At 63.2% G+C, this 17,004-nt stretch overlaps 3 non-coding genes across 3 annotated transcripts; all 3 read right to left on the bottom strand.

Annotated features, from left to right (window-relative positions):
• Positions 1–1,901: 1,901 nt before the first annotated feature.
• Positions 1,902–2,020, bottom strand: LOC131870926 (5S ribosomal RNA). The gene has a single exon (XR_009369227.1). It is a non-coding gene; the product is annotated as a 5S ribosomal RNA (ribosomal RNA).
• A 5,915-nt stretch (positions 2,021–7,935) lies between these two features.
• On the bottom strand, positions 7,936–8,054 carry LOC131870925 (5S ribosomal RNA). The gene has a single exon (XR_009369226.1). It is a non-coding gene; the product is annotated as a 5S ribosomal RNA (ribosomal RNA).
• Positions 8,055–13,969: 5,915 nt separating this feature from the next.
• On the bottom strand, positions 13,970–14,088 carry LOC131870924 (5S ribosomal RNA). The gene has a single exon (XR_009369225.1). It is a non-coding gene; the product is annotated as a 5S ribosomal RNA (ribosomal RNA).
• Between the last annotated feature and the right edge of the window lie 2,916 nt (positions 14,089–17,004).

The following is a 17,004-nucleotide window of genomic DNA, read 5'->3' as shown; positions in this document are numbered from 1 at the left end:
GTGCTCCAAGGTGCGGCGTGCACGAAGTCGGAGCCCGGTTTGCCCCGGGTGCGCACCTCGCGTGCACCTTCGCCGCGGTGGGCACCATGGCGTGCACGAAGTCGGAGCCCGGTTTGCCCCGGGTGCGCACCTCGCGTGCACCTTCGCCGGGGTGGGCACCTCGGCTGGGTTGCGCGCCCTGGTGCGCACCAAGGAGCGCTCCGAAGTGTGCTCCAAGGTGCGGCGTGCACGAAGTCGGAGCCCGGTTTGCCCCGGGTGCGCACCTCGCGTGCACCTTGGCGCGGTGGGCACCATGGCGTGCACGAAGTCGGAGCCCGGTTTGCCCCGGGTGCGCACCCCGCGTGCACCTTCGCCGGGGTGGGCACCTCGGCTGGGTTGCGCGCCCTGGTGCGCACCAAGGAGCGCTCCGAAGTGTGCTCCAAGGTGCGGCGTGCACGAAGTCGGAGCCCGGTTTGCCCCGGGTGCGCACCTCGCGTGCACCTTCGCCGCGGTGGGCACCTTGGCTGGGTTGGGCACCATTGAGCGCTCCGAAGTGTGCTCCAAGGTGCGCACCATGGCCCTCCAAGGTGCGCAGCATGGCGTGCACGAAGTCGGAGCCCGGTTTGCCCCGGGTGCGCACCTCGCGTGCACCTTCGCCAGGGTGGGCACCTCGGTGCGCACACCTTCTCAATGTTTTCTTGCCTTTTCTGGAAATTGGTGAAGGCAGCGCATCAAAGGTGCGCACCTCGGTGTGCTCCGAGGTGCGAACTCGAGAGCGCTCCGAGGTGCCCACGAAGTCGAAAGTCGGGTTAATTGCATTGTTTTCCCCGGGTGCGCTCCGAGGTGCGCAACATCGGTGCGCACCAAGGAGGGCTCCGAAGTGTGCTCCAAGGTGCGCACGATTCGGAGCTCGGTTTGCCCGGGGTGCGCACACCTTGGCTGGGTTGCGCACCCTTTGTGCGCTCCAAGGTGCGCACGAAGTCGGAGCTCGGTTTGCCCCGGGTGCGCACCTTCGCCAGGGTGCGCACCTTGATGCGCACGCCTTGGCTGGGCTGCGCACCTTGGTGGGCGCCATGGTGCGCACCTTTCGTGCGCTCCAAGGTGCGCACGAAGTCGGAGCTCGGTTTGCCCCGGGTGCGCACCTTGGTGGGCGCCATGGTGCACTCCGAGGTGCCCAAGATTGGTGCGCACCAAGGAGCGCTCCGAAGTGCGCTCCAAGGTGCGCAGGTGCGCGCGAAGTCGAAAGTTGGGTTAATTGTCCGGTTTGCCTCGGGTGCGCACCTTGCGTGCACCTTCGCCAGGGTGGGCGCCTTGGTGCGCACACCTTGGCTGGGCTGCGCACCCGGGCGCGCACACCTTGGCACCCGCGTTTCCTTCATTTTAAATTTTTTTTTTTTACAATCTCTCAAGTGGGAAATTCTATAATCTCAACTTTTTTTGCCTTTTCAGGAAACTTTTGAATGGAGCGCATCATTGGTGCGCTCCGAAGTGTGCTCCAAGGTGCGCACCTCTGGTGTGCTCCAAAGCTCTCTCTAGCTGCGTGCACCTGCCCCGGCCGCGCACCCGGCCCCGCCCAGCTTCGCTCACCTGTCCCGGGCGTCTGGTGCGGAACCTTAGAGTAAGAAACATCACCGTGCACCTTGGCCAACGTGCGCGACTCGACCGAGCGCGCACTGGCCGAGGTGCACACCGATTTCACCTGGGTGCGCGCGCAGCACCTCGGGCGCACCGGGGTGCGCGCACAACGCCCGGGTTGCACCGTGGCCTGTGTGCTCGGGGCGCCTCGGGTGCGCGCTCGGTGTCGCCCCCGCGCGCGCGGTAGTGCGGGCAGCGCACCCCGGCCCGGCCCGGCCCCGACGAGAACGCAAACGGGCAAAAGGTTTATTCAAATAGCATTGCGACGCCCGGCGAAAAACTAAAAAAGGGTGCAACACCGGGACTTCCCGGGAGGTCACCCATCCCAGTACTACTCCGGCCCAAGCGCGCTTAACTGCGGAGTTCTGATGGGATCCGGTGCACTAACGCTGGTATGATCGCACCCGTTATGAGCTTGTCGCAGTGTGTACTTAGCAAACCGCGACCCACGTGCGAATCCACCCCGGCCACCCACCCCCGTCGAGGTGCACACCCTCCCTCGCGAAGTGCGCCCCGTTCGCCAAGTGTGAGCCCTGCCCGGGTGCGCGCACCTTGCTAGGGCGTCGGGTGTGCACCCGGCCCGGCCTACGTGCGTGCACCTGGACGGGGCGTCGTGTGCGTGCAGTGTCCCGTCTGCAACGCGGTGCCCACACACCACCTCGGGCGCAACGACCTGCGCTCACATGTGGGCCGAGTGCACCTTGGTGCATGTTCGGGGCGCCTCGGGTGCACGCTCGATCTTGCCCCGGTGCACCAAGGCGCTCGGTTTGCCCCGGGTGCGCACTTGGTGCAAGGTGGGCACCCAAAATAGGGATCAAGCACCAAAACACAAGTTTCGGGATGCAAAATGGGACCCAAGGACCACAAATGCGTTCCAAGACCCATGATGGGTCCACGAGAACAAAAATGTGTTCCGAGACTTAATAAACAAATATTGGGTTTTAGGAGAAGAAACATGCTCTGATGCCCAAAACGAGAATCGACCCCGAAAAGGCCACAGGCCAAAAGTGGGATGCGAGACAAAAAAAAATGGGACCCGAGGACCAAAATTGGGTTCCCAGGTCGAAGACAGGGCAACCGGACAAGAAACGACCTCTAAGGCTCGAAATGAGTCCCGACGACTAAAACTTGACAAGAAGCACCCATCAGGCACCCAACTCGACACCCATGGGATGCCGACCCACCCGGGCTTCCACCTAGCACACCTTGGCACCCACCCACCCTCGCACCCAACCTCGCACCCAACTTAGCACCTTTGAACCCACATTGGCACTCACCCTGACCCTGGCACCTTGGAACCCACATTGGCACTCACCTTGACCCTGGCACCCACCTTTGCACTCACCTTGGGACCCACCCTGGCTCCCACCTCGGCACCCACCCAGACACCCACCTTGGTTCCTTGGCACCCACCTTGGATCCTTGGCACCCACCCCGACACCCACCTTGGCACGCAACTTGGCTACTTGCCACCCACCTTGGCTCCTTGACGCCCACCCCGACAACCACCCCGTGACCTACCCTGGCTAGGGTTGGTGCACACCCACCCTGGTGCCCACCTTGGCACCCACCCCATGACCCACCTTGGCACGCACCTTAGTACCCACCCCGTTACCCACCCTAGGACCCACCCCGTGACCCACCTTGGCCAGGGTGGGTGCCTTGGTGCGCACAACTTGCCTGGGCTGCACACCAGGGCGGGCTCAAGATGGCACCCGCGTTCCGTTTTTTTCACTATCTTTCAAAACGGAAATTTTAAAATCTCGTTTTTTTTTTTTTTTTGCCTTTTCTGGAAATTAGTGAAGGCAGCGCATCAAAGGTGCGCAATGCTGGTGCGAACCCGGGAGCGCTCCGATGTGTGCTCCAAGGTGCGGCGTGCACGAAGTCCGAGCCCGGCTTGCCCCGGGTGCGCACCTCGCGTGCACCTTCGCCGGGGTGAGCACCTTGGCTGGGTTGCGCGCCCTGGTGCGCACCAAGGAGCGCTCTGAAGTGTGCTCCAAGGTGCGGCGTGCACGAAGTCGGAGCTCGGTTTGCCCCGGGTGTGCACCTCGGGTGCGCACCTCGCGTGCACCTTCGCTGCGGTGGGCACCTTGGCTGGGTTGCGCGCCTTGGTGGGCACCATGCAGTGCACGAAGTCGGAGCCCGGTTTGCCCCGGGCGCGCACCTCCGCCAGGGTGGGCACCTTGGTGCGCACAACTTGCCTGGGCTGCGCACCAGGAAGGGCTCAAGATGGCACCCGCGTTCCGTTTTTTTCACTATCTTTCAGAACGGAAATTTTAAAATATCGTTTTTTTTTGCCTTTTCTGGAAATTAGTGAAGGCAGCGCATCAAAGGTGCGCAACGCTGGTGCGAACCTGGGAGCGCTCCGATGTGTGCTCCAAGGTGCGGCGTGCACGAAGTCGGAGCCCGGTTTGCCCCGGGTGCGCCCTGGTGGGCACCATGGTGCGCACCAAGGAGCGCTCCGAAGTGTGCTCCAAGGTGCGGCCTGCACGAAGTCGGAGCCCGGTTTGCCCCGGGCGTGCACCGCGGGTGGGCACCTTGGTGCGCATGCCTTGCCTGGGCTGCGCACCAGGGCGGGCTCAAGATGGCACCCGCGTTCCGTTTTTTTCACTATCTTTCAAAACGGAAATTTTAAAATCTCATTTTTTTTTGCCTTTTCTGGAAATTAGTGAAGGCAGCGCATCAAAGGTGCGCACCTCGCTGCCCACCACGGTGCGCAACGCCGGTGGGCACCCGGGAGTGCTTCGAAGTGTGCTCCAAGGTGCTGCGTGCACGTTGTCGGAGCCCGGTTTGCCCCGGGTGCGCACCTCGCGTGCACCTTCGTCGGGGTGGGCACCTTGGCTGGGTTTGCCCCGGCTGCGCTCCGAAGCGGGGTTATTGGAGCGCCGCCTCTTTTTTTGTCGGAGCGTTTGGTGGGGTTTCTCGCATTGGCTCTTCCCAGGCCCGGTTGCCACCCTGGCGCGCACGAAGTCGGAAGTAGGGTTAATTGCCCGGGTGCGCACCTTTGCCAGGGTGGGCACCTTACCTGGGCTGTGCACCAGGGCGGGCTCAAGATGGCACCCGCGTTCCGTTTTTTTCACTATCTTTCAAAACGGAAATTTTAAAATCTCCTCTTTTTTTTGCCTTTTCTGGAAATTAGTGAAGGCAGCGCATCAAAGGTGCGCACCTCGCTGCCCACCTTGGTGTGCTCTGAGGTGCGCACCCGGGAGCGCTACGAAGTGTGCTCCAAGGTGCGGCGTGCACGTTGTCGGAGCCCGGTTTGCCCCGGGTGCGCACCTCGCCTGCACCTTGGCCGGGGTGGGCACCCTGGCTGGGTTTGCCCAGGGTGCGCTCCGAAGCGGGGTTACTGGAGCGCCCCCTCTTTTTTTGTCAGAGCGTTTGGTGGGGTTTCTCGCATTGGCTCTTCCCAGGCCCGGTTGTTGGGTGCGCTCCCACCCTGGCGCGCGCGAAGTTGGAAGTTGGGTTAATTGCCCGGGCGCGCACCTTCGCCAGGGTGGGCACCTTGGTGCGCACACCTTGGCTGGGCTGCGCACCAGGGCGGGCTCAAGATGGCACCAGCATTCCCTTTTTCTCACTATCTTTCAAAACGGAAATTTTAAAATCTCGTTTTTTTTTGCCTTTTATGGAAATTAGTGAAGGCATCGCATCAAAGGTGCGCACCTCGCTGCCCACCTTGGTGTGCTCCGAGGTGCCCACCACGGTGCGCTCCGAGGTGCCCACCACGGTGCGCAACGCCGGTGCGAACCCGGGAGCGCCCCGATGTGTGCTCCAAGGTGCGGCGTGCACGAAGCCGGACCCCGGTTTGCCCCGGGTGCGCACCTCGCGTGCACCTTGGTGCGCACACCTTGGCTGGGTTGCGCGGCCTGGTGGGCACCATGGTGCGCACCAAGGAGCGCTCCGAAGTGTGCTCCAAGGTGCGGCGTGCACGAAGTCCTAGCCCGGTTTGCCCCGGGTGCGCACCTTCGCCGCGGTGGGCACCATGGCGTGCACGAAGTCGGAGCCCGGTTTGCCCCGGGTGCGCACCTCGCGTGCACCTTCGCCGGGGTGGGCACCTCGGCTGGGTTGCGCGCCCTGGTGCGCACCAAGGAGCGCTCCGAAGTGTGCTCCAAGGTGCGGCGTGCACGAAGTCGGAGCCCGGTTTGCCCCGGGTGCGCACCTTCGCCGCGGTGGGCACCCTGGTGCGCACCATGGCGTGCACGAAGTCGGAGCCCGGTTTGCCCCGGGTGCGCACCTCGCGTGCACCTTCGGCGGGGTTGCGCGCCCTGGTGCGCACCAAGGAGCGCTCCGAAGTGTGCTCCAAGGTGCGGCGTGCACGAAGTCGGAGCCCGGTTTGCCCCGGGTGCGCACCTCGCGTGCACCTTCGGCGGGGTTGCGCGCCCTGGTGGGCACCATGGTGCGCACCAAGGAGCGCTCCGAAGTGTGCTCCAAGGTGCGGCGTGCACGAAGTCGGAGCCCGGTTTGCCCCGGGTGCGCACCTCGCGTGCACCTTCGCCGCGGTGGGCACCATGGCGTGCACGAAGTCGGAGCCCGGTTTGCCCCGGGTGCGCACCTCGCGTGCACCTTCGCCGGGGTGGGCACCTCGGCTGGGTTGCGCGCCCTGGTGCGCACCAAGGAGCGCTCCGAAGTGTGCTCCAAGGTGCGGCGTGCACGAAGTCGGAGCCCGGTTTGCCCCGGGTGCGCACCTCGCGTGCACCTTCGCCGCGGTGGGCACCATGGCGTGCACGAAGTCGGAGCCCGGTTTGCCCCGGGTGCGCACCCCGCGTGCACCTTCGCCGGGGTGGGCACCTCGGCTGGGTTGCGCGCCCTGGTGCGCACCAAGGAGCGCTCCGAAGTGTGCTCCAAGGTGCGGCGTGCACGAAGTCGGAGCCCGGTTTGCCCCGGGTGCGCACCTCGCGTGCACCTTCGCCGCGGTGGGCACCTTGGCTGGGTTGGGCACCATTGAGCGCTCCGAAGTGTGCTCCAAGGTGCGCACCATGGCCCTCCAAGGTGCGCAGCATGGCGTGCACGAAGTCGGAGCCCGGTTTGCCCCGGGTGCGCACCTCGCGTGCACCTTCGCCAGGGTGGGCACCTCGGTGCGCACACCTTCTCAATGTTTTCTTGCCTTTTCTGGAAATTGGTGAAGGCAGCGCATCAAAGGTGCGCACCTTGGTGTGCTCCGAGGTGCGAACCCGAGAGCGCTCCGAGGTGCCCACGAAGTCGAAAGTCGGGTTAATTGCATTGTTTTCCCCGGGTGCGCTCCGAGGTGCGCAACATCGGTGCGCACCAAGGAGGGCTCCGAAGTGTGCTCCAAGGTGCGCACGATTCGGAGCTCGGTTTGCCCGGGGTGCGCACACCTTGGCTGGGTTGCGCACCCTTTGTGCGCTCCAAGGTGCGCACGAAGTCGGAGCTCGGTTTGCCCCGGGTGCGCACCTTCGCCAGGGTGCGCACCTTGATGCGCACGCCTTGGCTGGGCTGCGCACCTTGGTGGGCGCCATGGTGCGCACCTTTCGTGCGCTCCAAGGTGCGCACGAAGTCGGAGCTCGGTTTGCCCCGGGTGCGCACCTTGGTGGGCGCCATGGTGCACTCCGAGGTGCCCAAGATTGGTGCGCACCAAGGAGCGCTCCGAAGTGCGCTCCAAGGTGCGCAGGTGCGCGCGAAGTCGAAAGTTGGGTTAATTGTCCGGTTTGCCTCGGGTGCGCACCTTGCGTGCACCTTCGCCAGGGTGGGCGCCTTGGTGCGCACACCTTGGCTGGGCTGCGCACCCGGGCGCGCACACCTTGGCACCCGCGTTTCCTTCATTTTAAATTTTTTTTTTTTACAATCTCTCAAGTGGGAAATTCTATAATCTCAACTTTTTTTGCCTTTTCAGGAAACTTTTGAATGGAGCGCATCATTGGTGCGCTCCGAAGTGTGCTCCAAGGTGCGCACCTCTGGTGTGCTCCAAAGCTCTCTCCAGCTGCGTGCACCTGCCCCGGCCGCGCACCCGGCCCCGCCCAGCTTCGCTCACCTGTCCCGGGCGTCTGGTGCGGAACCTTAGAGTAAGAAACATCACCGTGCACCTTGGCCAACGTGCGCGACTCGACCGAGCGCGCACTGGCCGAGGTGCACACCGATTTCACCTGGGTGCGCGCGCAGCACCTCGGGCGCACCGGGGTGCGCGCACAACGCCCGGGTTGCACCGTGGCCTGTGTGCTCGGGGCGCCTCGGGTGCGCGCTCGGTGTCGCCCCCGCGCGCGCGGTAGTGCGGGCAGCGCACCCCGGCCCGGCCCGGCCCCGACGAGAACGCAAACGGGCAAAAGGTTTATTCAAATAGCATTGCGACGCCCGGCGAAAAACTAAGAAAGGGTGCAACACCGGGACTTCCCGGGAGGTCACCCATCCCAGTACTACTCCGGCCCAAGCGCGCTTAACTGCGGAGTTCTGATGGGATCCGGTGCACTAACGCTGGTATGATCGCACCCGTTATGAGCTTGTCGCAGTGTGTACTTAGCAAACCGCGACCCACGTGCGAATCCACCCCGGCCACCCACCCCCGTCGAGGTGCACACCCTCCCTCGCGAAGTGCGCCCCGTTCGCCAAGTGTGAGCCCTGCCCGGGTGCGCGCACCTTGCTAGGGCGTCGGGTGTGCACCCGGCCCGGCCTACGTGCGTGCACCTGGACGGGGCGTCGTGTGCGTGCAGTGTCCCGTCTGCAACGCGGTGCCCACACACCACCTCGGGCGCAACGACCTGCGCTCACATGTGGGCCGAGTGCACCTTGGTGCATGTTCGGGGCGCCTCGGGTGCACGCTCGATCTTGCCCCGGTGCACCAAGGCGCTCGGTTTGCCCCGGGTGCGCACTTGGTGCAAGGTGGGCACCCAAAATAGGGATCAAGCACCAAAACACAAGTTTCGGGATGCAAAATGGGACCCAAGGACCACAAATGCGTTCCAAGACCCATGATGGGTCCACGAGAACAAAAATGTGTTCCGAGACTTAATAAACAAATATTGGGTTTTAGGAGAAGAAACATGCTCTGATGCCCAAAACGAGAATCGACCCCGAAAAGGCCACAGGCCAAAAGTGGGATGCGAGACAAAAAAAAATGGGACCCGAGGACCAAAATTGGGTTCCCAGGTCGAAGACAGGGCAACCGGACAAGAAACGACCTCTAAGGCTCGAAATGAGTCCCGACGACTAAAACTTGACAAGAAGCACCCATCAGGCACCCAACTCGACACCCATGGGATGCCGACCCACCCGGGCTTCCACCTAGCACACCTTGGCACCCACCCACCCTCGCACCCAACCTCGCACCCAACTTAGCACCTTTGAACCCACATTGGCACTCACCCTGACCCTGGCACCTTGGAACCCACATTGGCACTCACCTTGACCCTGGCACCCACCTTTGCACTCACCTTGGGACCCACCCTGGCTCCCACCTCGGCACCCACCCAGACACCCACCTTGGTTCCTTGGCACCCACCTTGGATCCTTGGCACCCACCCCGACACCCACCTTGGCACGCAACTTGGCTACTTGCCACCCACCTTGGCTCCTTGACGCCCACCCCGACAACCACCCCGTGACCTACCCTGGCTAGGGTTGGTGCACACCCACCCTGGTGCCCACCTTGGCACCCACCCCATGACCCACCTTGGCACGCACCTTAGTACCCACCCCGTTACCCACCCTAGGACCCACCCCGTGACCCACCTTGGCCAGGGTGGGTGCCTTGGTGCGCACAACTTGCCTGGGCTGCACACCAGGGCGGGCTCAAGATGGCACCCGCGTTCCGTTTTTTTCACTATCTTTCAAAACGGAAATTTTAAAATCTCGTTTTTTTTTTTTTTTTGCCTTTTCTGGAAATTAGTGAAGGCAGCGCATCAAAGGTGCGCAATGCTGGTGCGAACCCGGGAGCGCTCCGATGTGTGCTCCAAGGTGCGGCGTGCACGAAGTCCGAGCCCGGCTTGCCCCGGGTGCGCACCTCGCGTGCACCTTCGCCGGGGTGAGCACCTTGGCTGGGTTGCGCGCCCTGGTGCGCACCAAGGAGCGCTCTGAAGTGTGCTCCAAGGTGCGGCGTGCACGAAGTCGGAGCTCGGTTTGCCCCGGGTGTGCACCTCGGGTGCGCACCTCGCGTGCACCTTCGCTGCGGTGGGCACCTTGGCTGGGTTGCGCGCCTTGGTGGGCACCATGCAGTGCACGAAGTCGGAGCCCGGTTTGCCCCGGGCGCGCACCTCCGCCAGGGTGGGCACCTTGGTGCGCACAACTTGCCTGGGCTGCGCACCAGGAAGGGCTCAAGATGGCACCCGCGTTCCGTTTTTTTCACTATCTTTCAGAACGGAAATTTTAAAATATCGTTTTTTTTTGCCTTTTCTGGAAATTAGTGAAGGCAGCGCATCAAAGGTGCGCAACGCTGGTGCGAACCTGGGAGCGCTCCGATGTGTGCTCCAAGGTGCGGCGTGCACGAAGTCGGAGCCCGGTTTGCCCCGGGTGCGCCCTGGTGGGCACCATGGTGCGCACCAAGGAGCGCTCCGAAGTGTGCTCCAAGGTGCGGCCTGCACGAAGTCGGAGCCCGGTTTGCCCCGGGCGTGCACCGCGGGTGGGCACCTTGGTGCGCATGCCTTGCCTGGGCTGCGCACCAGGGCGGGCTCAAGATGGCACCCGCGTTCCGTTTTTTTCACTATCTTTCAAAACGGAAATTTTAAAATCTCATTTTTTTTTGCCTTTTCTGGAAATTAGTGAAGGCAGCGCATCAAAGGTGCGCACCTCGCTGCCCACCACGGTGCGCAACGCCGGTGGGCACCCGGGAGTGCTTCGAAGTGTGCTCCAAGGTGCTGCGTGCACGTTGTCGGAGCCCGGTTTGCCCCGGGTGCGCACCTCGCGTGCACCTTCGTCGGGGTGGGCACCTTGGCTGGGTTTGCCCCGGCTGCGCTCCGAAGCGGGGTTATTGGAGCGCCGCCTCTTTTTTTGTCGGAGCGTTTGGTGGGGTTTCTCGCATTGGCTCTTCCCAGGCCCGGTTGCCACCCTGGCGCGCACGAAGTCGGAAGTAGGGTTAATTGCCCGGGTGCGCACCTTTGCCAGGGTGGGCACCTTACCTGGGCTGTGCACCAGGGCGGGCTCAAGATGGCACCCGCGTTCCGTTTTTTTCACTATCTTTCAAAACGGAAATTTTAAAATCTCCTCTTTTTTTTGCCTTTTCTGGAAATTAGTGAAGGCAGCGCATCAAAGGTGCGCACCTCGCTGCCCACCTTGGTGTGCTCTGAGGTGCGCACCCGGGAGCGCTACGAAGTGTGCTCCAAGGTGCGGCGTGCACGTTGTCGGAGCCCGGTTTGCCCCGGGTGCGCACCTCGCCTGCACCTTGGCCGGGGTGGGCACCCTGGCTGGGTTTGCCCAGGGTGCGCTCCGAAGCGGGGTTACTGGAGCGCCCCCTCTTTTTTTGTCAGAGCGTTTGGTGGGGTTTCTCGCATTGGCTCTTCCCAGGCCCGGTTGTTGGGTGCGCTCCCACCCTGGCGCGCGCGAAGTTGGAAGTTGGGTTAATTGCCCGGGCGCGCACCTTCGCCAGGGTGGGCACCTTGGTGCGCACACCTTGGCTGGGCTGCGCACCAGGGCGGGCTCAAGATGGCACCAGCATTCCCTTTTTCTCACTATCTTTCAAAACGGAAATTTTAAAATCTCGTTTTTTTTTGCCTTTTATGGAAATTAGTGAAGGCATCGCATCAAAGGTGCGCACCTCGCTGCCCACCTTGGTGTGCTCCGAGGTGCCCACCACGGTGCGCTCCGAGGTGCCCACCACGGTGCGCAACGCCGGTGCGAACCCGGGAGCGCCCCGATGTGTGCTCCAAGGTGCGGCGTGCACGAAGCCGGACCCCGGTTTGCCCCGGGTGCGCACCTCGCGTGCACCTTGGTGCGCACACCTTGGCTGGGTTGCGCGGCCTGGTGGGCACCATGGTGCGCACCAAGGAGCGCTCCAAAGTGTGCTCCAAGGTGCGGCGTGCACGAAGTCCTAGCCCGGTTTGCCCCGGGTGCGCACCTTCGCCGCGGTGGGCACCATGGCGTGCACGAAGTCGGAGCCCGGTTTGCCCCGGGTGCGCACCTCGCGTGCACCTTCGCCGGGGTGGGCACCTCGGCTGGGTTGCGCGCCCTGGTGCGCACCAAGGAGCGCTCCGAAGTGTGCTCCAAGGTGCGGCGTGCACGAAGTCGGAGCCCGGTTTGCCCCGGGTGCGCACCTTCGCCGCGGTGGGCACCCTGGTGCGCACCATGGCGTGCACGAAGTCGGAGCCCGGTTTGCCCCGGGTGCGCACCTCGCGTGCACCTTCGGCGGGGTTGCGCGCCCTGGTGCGCACCAAGGAGCGCTCCGAAGTGTGCTCCAAGGTGCGGCGTGCACGAAGTCGGAGCCCGGTTTGCCCCGGGTGCGCACCTCGCGTGCACCTTCGGCGGGGTTGCGCGCCCTGGTGGGCACCATGGTGCGCACCAAGGAGCGCTCCGAAGTGTGCTCCAAGGTGCGGCGTGCACGAAGTCGGAGCCCGGTTTGCCCCGGGTGCGCACCTCGCGTGCACCTTCGCCGCGGTGGGCACCATGGCGTGCACGAAGTCGGAGCCCGGTTTGCCCCGGGTGCGCACCTCGCGTGCACCTTCGCCGGGGTGGGCACCTCGGCTGGGTTGCGCGCCCTGGTGCGCACCAAGGAGCGCTCCGAAGTGTGCTCCAAGGTGCGGCGTGCACGAAGTCGGAGCCCGGTTTGCCCCGGGTGCGCACCTCGCGTGCACCTTCGCCGCGGTGGGCACCATGGCGTGCACGAAGTCGGAGCCCGGTTTGCCCCGGGTGCGCACCCCGCGTGCACCTTCGCCGGGGTGGGCACCTCGGCTGGGTTGCGCGCCCTGGTGCGCACCAAGGAGCGCTCCGAAGTGTGCTCCAAGGTGCGGCGTGCACGAAGTCGGAGCCCGGTTTGCCCCGGGTGCGCACCTCGCGTGCACCTTCGCCGCGGTGGGCACCTTGGCTGGGTTGGGCACCATTGAGCGCTCCGAAGTGTGCTCCAAGGTGCGCACCATGGCCCTCCAAGGTGCGCAGCATGGCGTGCACGAAGTCGGAGCCCGGTTTGCCCCGGGTGCGCACCTCGCGTGCACCTTCGCCAGGGTGGGCACCTCGGTGCGCACACCTTCTCAATGTTTTCTTGCCTTTTCTGGAAATTGGTGAAGGCAGCGCATCAAGGTGCGCACCTCGGTGTGCTCCGAGGTGCGAACCCGAGAGCGCTCCGAGGTGCCCACGAAGTCGAAAGTCGGGTTAATTGCATTGTTTTCCCCGGGTGCGCTCCGAGGTGCGCAACATCGGTGCGCACCAAGGAGGGCTCCGAAGTGTGCTCCAAGGTGCGCACGATTCGGAGCTCGGTTTGCCCGGGGTGCGCACACCTTGGCTGGGTTGCGCACCCTTTGTGCGCTCCAAGGTGCGCACGAAGTCGGAGCTCGGTTTGCCCCGGGTGCGCACCTTCGCCAGGGTGCGCACCTTGATGCGCACGCCTTGGCTGGGCTGCGCACCTTGGTGGGCGCCATGGTGCGCACCTTTCGTGCGCTCCAAGGTGCGCACGAAGTCGGAGCTCGGTTTGCCCCGGGTGCGCACCTTGGTGGGCGCCATGGTGCACTCCGAGGTGCCCAAGATTGGTGCGCACCAAGGAGCGCTCCGAAGTGCGCTCCAAGGTGCGCAGGTGCGCGCGAAGTCGAAAGTTGGGTTAATTGTCCGGTTTGCCTCGGGTGCGCACCTTGCGTGCACCTTCGCCAGGGTGGGCGCCTTGGTGCGCACACCTTGGCTGGGCTGCGCACCCGGGCGCGCACACCTTGGCACCCGCGTTTCCTTCATTTTAAATTTTTTTTTTTTACAATCTCTCAAGTGGGAAATTCTATAATCTCAACTTTTTTTGCCTTTTCAGGAAACTTTTGAATGGAGCGCATCATTGGTGCGCTCCGAAGTGTGCTCCAAGGTGCGCACCTCTGGTGTGCTCCAAAGCTCTCTCCAGCTGCGTGCACCTGCCCCGGCCGCGCACCCGGCCCCGCCCAGCTTCGCTCACCTGTCCCGGGCGTCTGGTGCGGAACCTTAGAGTAAGAAACATCACCGTGCACCTTGGCCAACGTGCGCGACTCGACCGAGCGCGCACTGGCCGAGGTGCACACCGATTTCACCTGGGTGCGCGCGCAGCACCTCGGGCGCACCGGGGTGCGCGCACAACGCTCGGGTTGCACCGTGGCCTGTGTGCTCGGGGCGCCTCGGGTGCGCGCTCGGTGTCGCCCCCCGCGCGCGCGGTAGTGCGGGCAGCGCACCCCGGCCCGGCCCGGCCCCGACGAGAACGCAAACGGGCAAAAGGTTTATTCAAATAGCATTGCGACGCCCGGCGAAAAACTAAGAAAGGGTGCAACACCGGGACTTCCCGGGAGGTCACCCATCCCAGTACTACTCCGGCCCAAGCGCGCTTAACTGCGGAGTTCTGATGGGATCCGGTGCACTAACGCTGGTATGATCGCACCCGTTATGAGCTTGTCGCAGTGTGTACTTAGCAAACCGCGACCCACGTGCGAATCCACCCCGGCCACCCACCCCCGTCGAGGTGCACACCCTCCCTCGCGAAGTGCGCCCCGTTCGCCAAGTGTGAGCCCTGCCCGGGTGCGCGCACCTTGCTAGGGCGTCGGGTGTGCACCCGGCCCGGCCTACGTGCGTGCACCTGGACGGGGCGTCGTGTGCGTGCAGTGTCCCGTCTGCAACGCGGTGCCCACACACCACCTCGGGCGCAACGACCTGCGCTCACATGTGGGCCGAGTGCACCTTGGTGCATGTTCGGGGCGCCTCGGGTGCACGCTCGATCTTGCCCCGGTGCACCAAGGCGCTCGGTTTGCCCCGGGTGCGCACTTGGTGCAAGGTGGGCACCCAAAATAGGGATCAAGCACCAAAACACAAGTTTCGGGATGCAAAATGGGACCCAAGGACCACAAATGCGTTCCAAGACCCATGATGGGTCCACGAGAACAAAAATGTGTTCCGAGACTTAATAAACAAATATTGGGTTTTAGGAGAAGAAACATGCTCTGATGCCCAAAACGAGAATCGACCCCGAAAAGGCCACAGGCCAAAAGTGGGATGCGAGACAAAAAAAAATGGGACCCGAGGACCAAAATTGGGTTCCCAGGTCGAAGACAGGGCAACCGGACAAGAAACGACCTCTAAGGCTCGAAATGAGTCCCGACGACTAAAACTTGACAAGAAGCACCCATCAGGCACCCAACTCGACACCCATGGGATGCCGACCCACCCGGGCTTCCACCTAGCACACCTTGGCACCCACCCACCCTCGCACCCAACCTCGCACCCAACTTAGCACCTTTGAACCCACATTGGCACTCACCCTGACCCTGGCACCTTGGAACCCACATTGGCACTCACCTTGACCCTGGCACCCACCTTTGCACTCACCTTGGGACCCACCCTGGCTCCCACCTCGGCACCCACCCAGACACCCACCTTGGTTCCTTGGCACCCACCTTGGATCCTTGGCACCCACCCCGACACCCACCTTGGCACGCAACTTGGCTACTTGCCACCCACCTTGGCTCCTTGACGCCCACCCCGACAACCACCCCGTGACCTACCCTGGCTAGGGTTGGTGCACACCCACCCTGGTGCCCACCTTGGCACCCACCCCATGACCCACCTTGGCACGCACCTTAGTACCCACCCTGTTACCCACCCTAGGACCCACCCCGTGACCCACCTTGGCCAGGGTGGGTGCACCCACCCTGGTGCCCACCTTGGCACCCACCCATCCTAGCACCCAGCCTGTGACCGGGCTTGGAACCCAACCTTGCACCCGTCTTGGCCAGTGTGGGTGCGCACCCATCCTGGCACCCACGTTGTGACACACCCTTTAACCCACGCACCCTAGCAGCCACGTTGGCACCCACCTTGGAACACAACCTAGCAACTTGGCACCCACCCCGTGACCCACCTTGGCATCCACCATAGCAGTCGCCCACTTGGCACCCACCTTGGAACCCAAGTTGGCACCCACCTCGGCACCCACCTTGACACTTGTGGACCCACCTTGCCACTCACCCTAGCATCGACCCATCCTAGCACCCACCCTGGCACCTTTGCACCCTAGCACTCACCCATCCTAGCACCTAACCTGTGACCCACCTTGACACTCACCCTCGCACCCACCTTGGAACCCAACCTAGCACCCACCCACCCTGACACCAACCCTAGCACCTACCCACCCTTGCACCCACCCTGTGACCCATCTTGGCACCCACCCATCCTACCACTCAACCTATCACCCACCTTCTCACCCACCTTGGCATCCACCTTAGCACCCACCCACACTGGCACCTTGGCACCCACCTCGGGCAAGGTGGGTGCACACCCACCTTGACACCCAATTTAGAACCAACCGAGCATGTTACCCACCTTGGCACCCACATTGCAGCCCACCCTAGTACCCACCCTATGACCCACATTGGCATCCACACCCTAGCACCCAGGCACCTCGACACCCGCCTTGACACGCACCCTAGCACTAAACCTGTGACCCACCTTGGAACTCACCCTAGAACCCACCCACCCTGTGAACCACCTTGGCATCCACCTTAGCACCCACCCACCTTGGCACCCACTCTAGCACTCACCCATCCTAACACCCAACTTGTTACCCACCTTGGCACCCGCCCTCGCGTCCACCTTGAAACCCACCCTAGCACCCACCCACGCAGGAGCCCACCTTGGCACCCAACCTAACACCCACGCATCCTGGCACCCAACTTGTGACCCACCTTGGAACCCACCCTAGTACCCACCTTTGAACCCACTATATCACCAACCCACCTTGGCACCCACCCTATGACCCTCTTTGGAATCCACCCTAGCACGCACCCACCCTGGCACCCACCATGGAGCGCACCCTAGCACCCACCCACCTCGGCACGCACCTCAACACCCACCTTGGTGTGCGCACTGCGCCAACCTCTCAAAGACCCTATGTGGTGCGCTCCAAAGTGTACACCTTTGGTGCGCTCCAAGGTGCGCACCTTTGGTGCACACCGAGGTGCACACCAAAGTGTGCACCGAGGTGAGCACCAAAGTGCACTCCAAGGTGCACACCAAGGCGTGCACCTTTGGTGCGGTCAATGCAAACGAATTCGGAAGTTGGGGTCGATGTCCTAATCGCTGCTGCAGACTACACGTATGAGAATCGGACAAATAGCTTTATATAGGGGAGGTGTTGCGTTTGATGGGTCGACTCCCCTGGTTGTGTGCACTGCACCAACTTCAAAGACCCTGTCTTGTTTAAGAAGTCAAAAGTTGGGGTGGATGTCCTAATCATTGCTGCAGTCTACGCATGTATGAGAATCAGACAAATAGCTTATATAGGGGAGGTGTTGCATTCGGTGGGTT

This window comes from Cryptomeria japonica, unplaced genomic scaffold, assembly GCF_030272615.1.
Source record: "Cryptomeria japonica unplaced genomic scaffold, Sugi_1.0 HiC_scaffold_357, whole genome shotgun sequence".
Lineage (NCBI taxonomy): Eukaryota > Viridiplantae > Streptophyta > Pinopsida > Cupressales > Cupressaceae > Cryptomeria > Cryptomeria japonica.
This window is presented reverse-complemented; position numbering and strand designations above follow the sequence as displayed.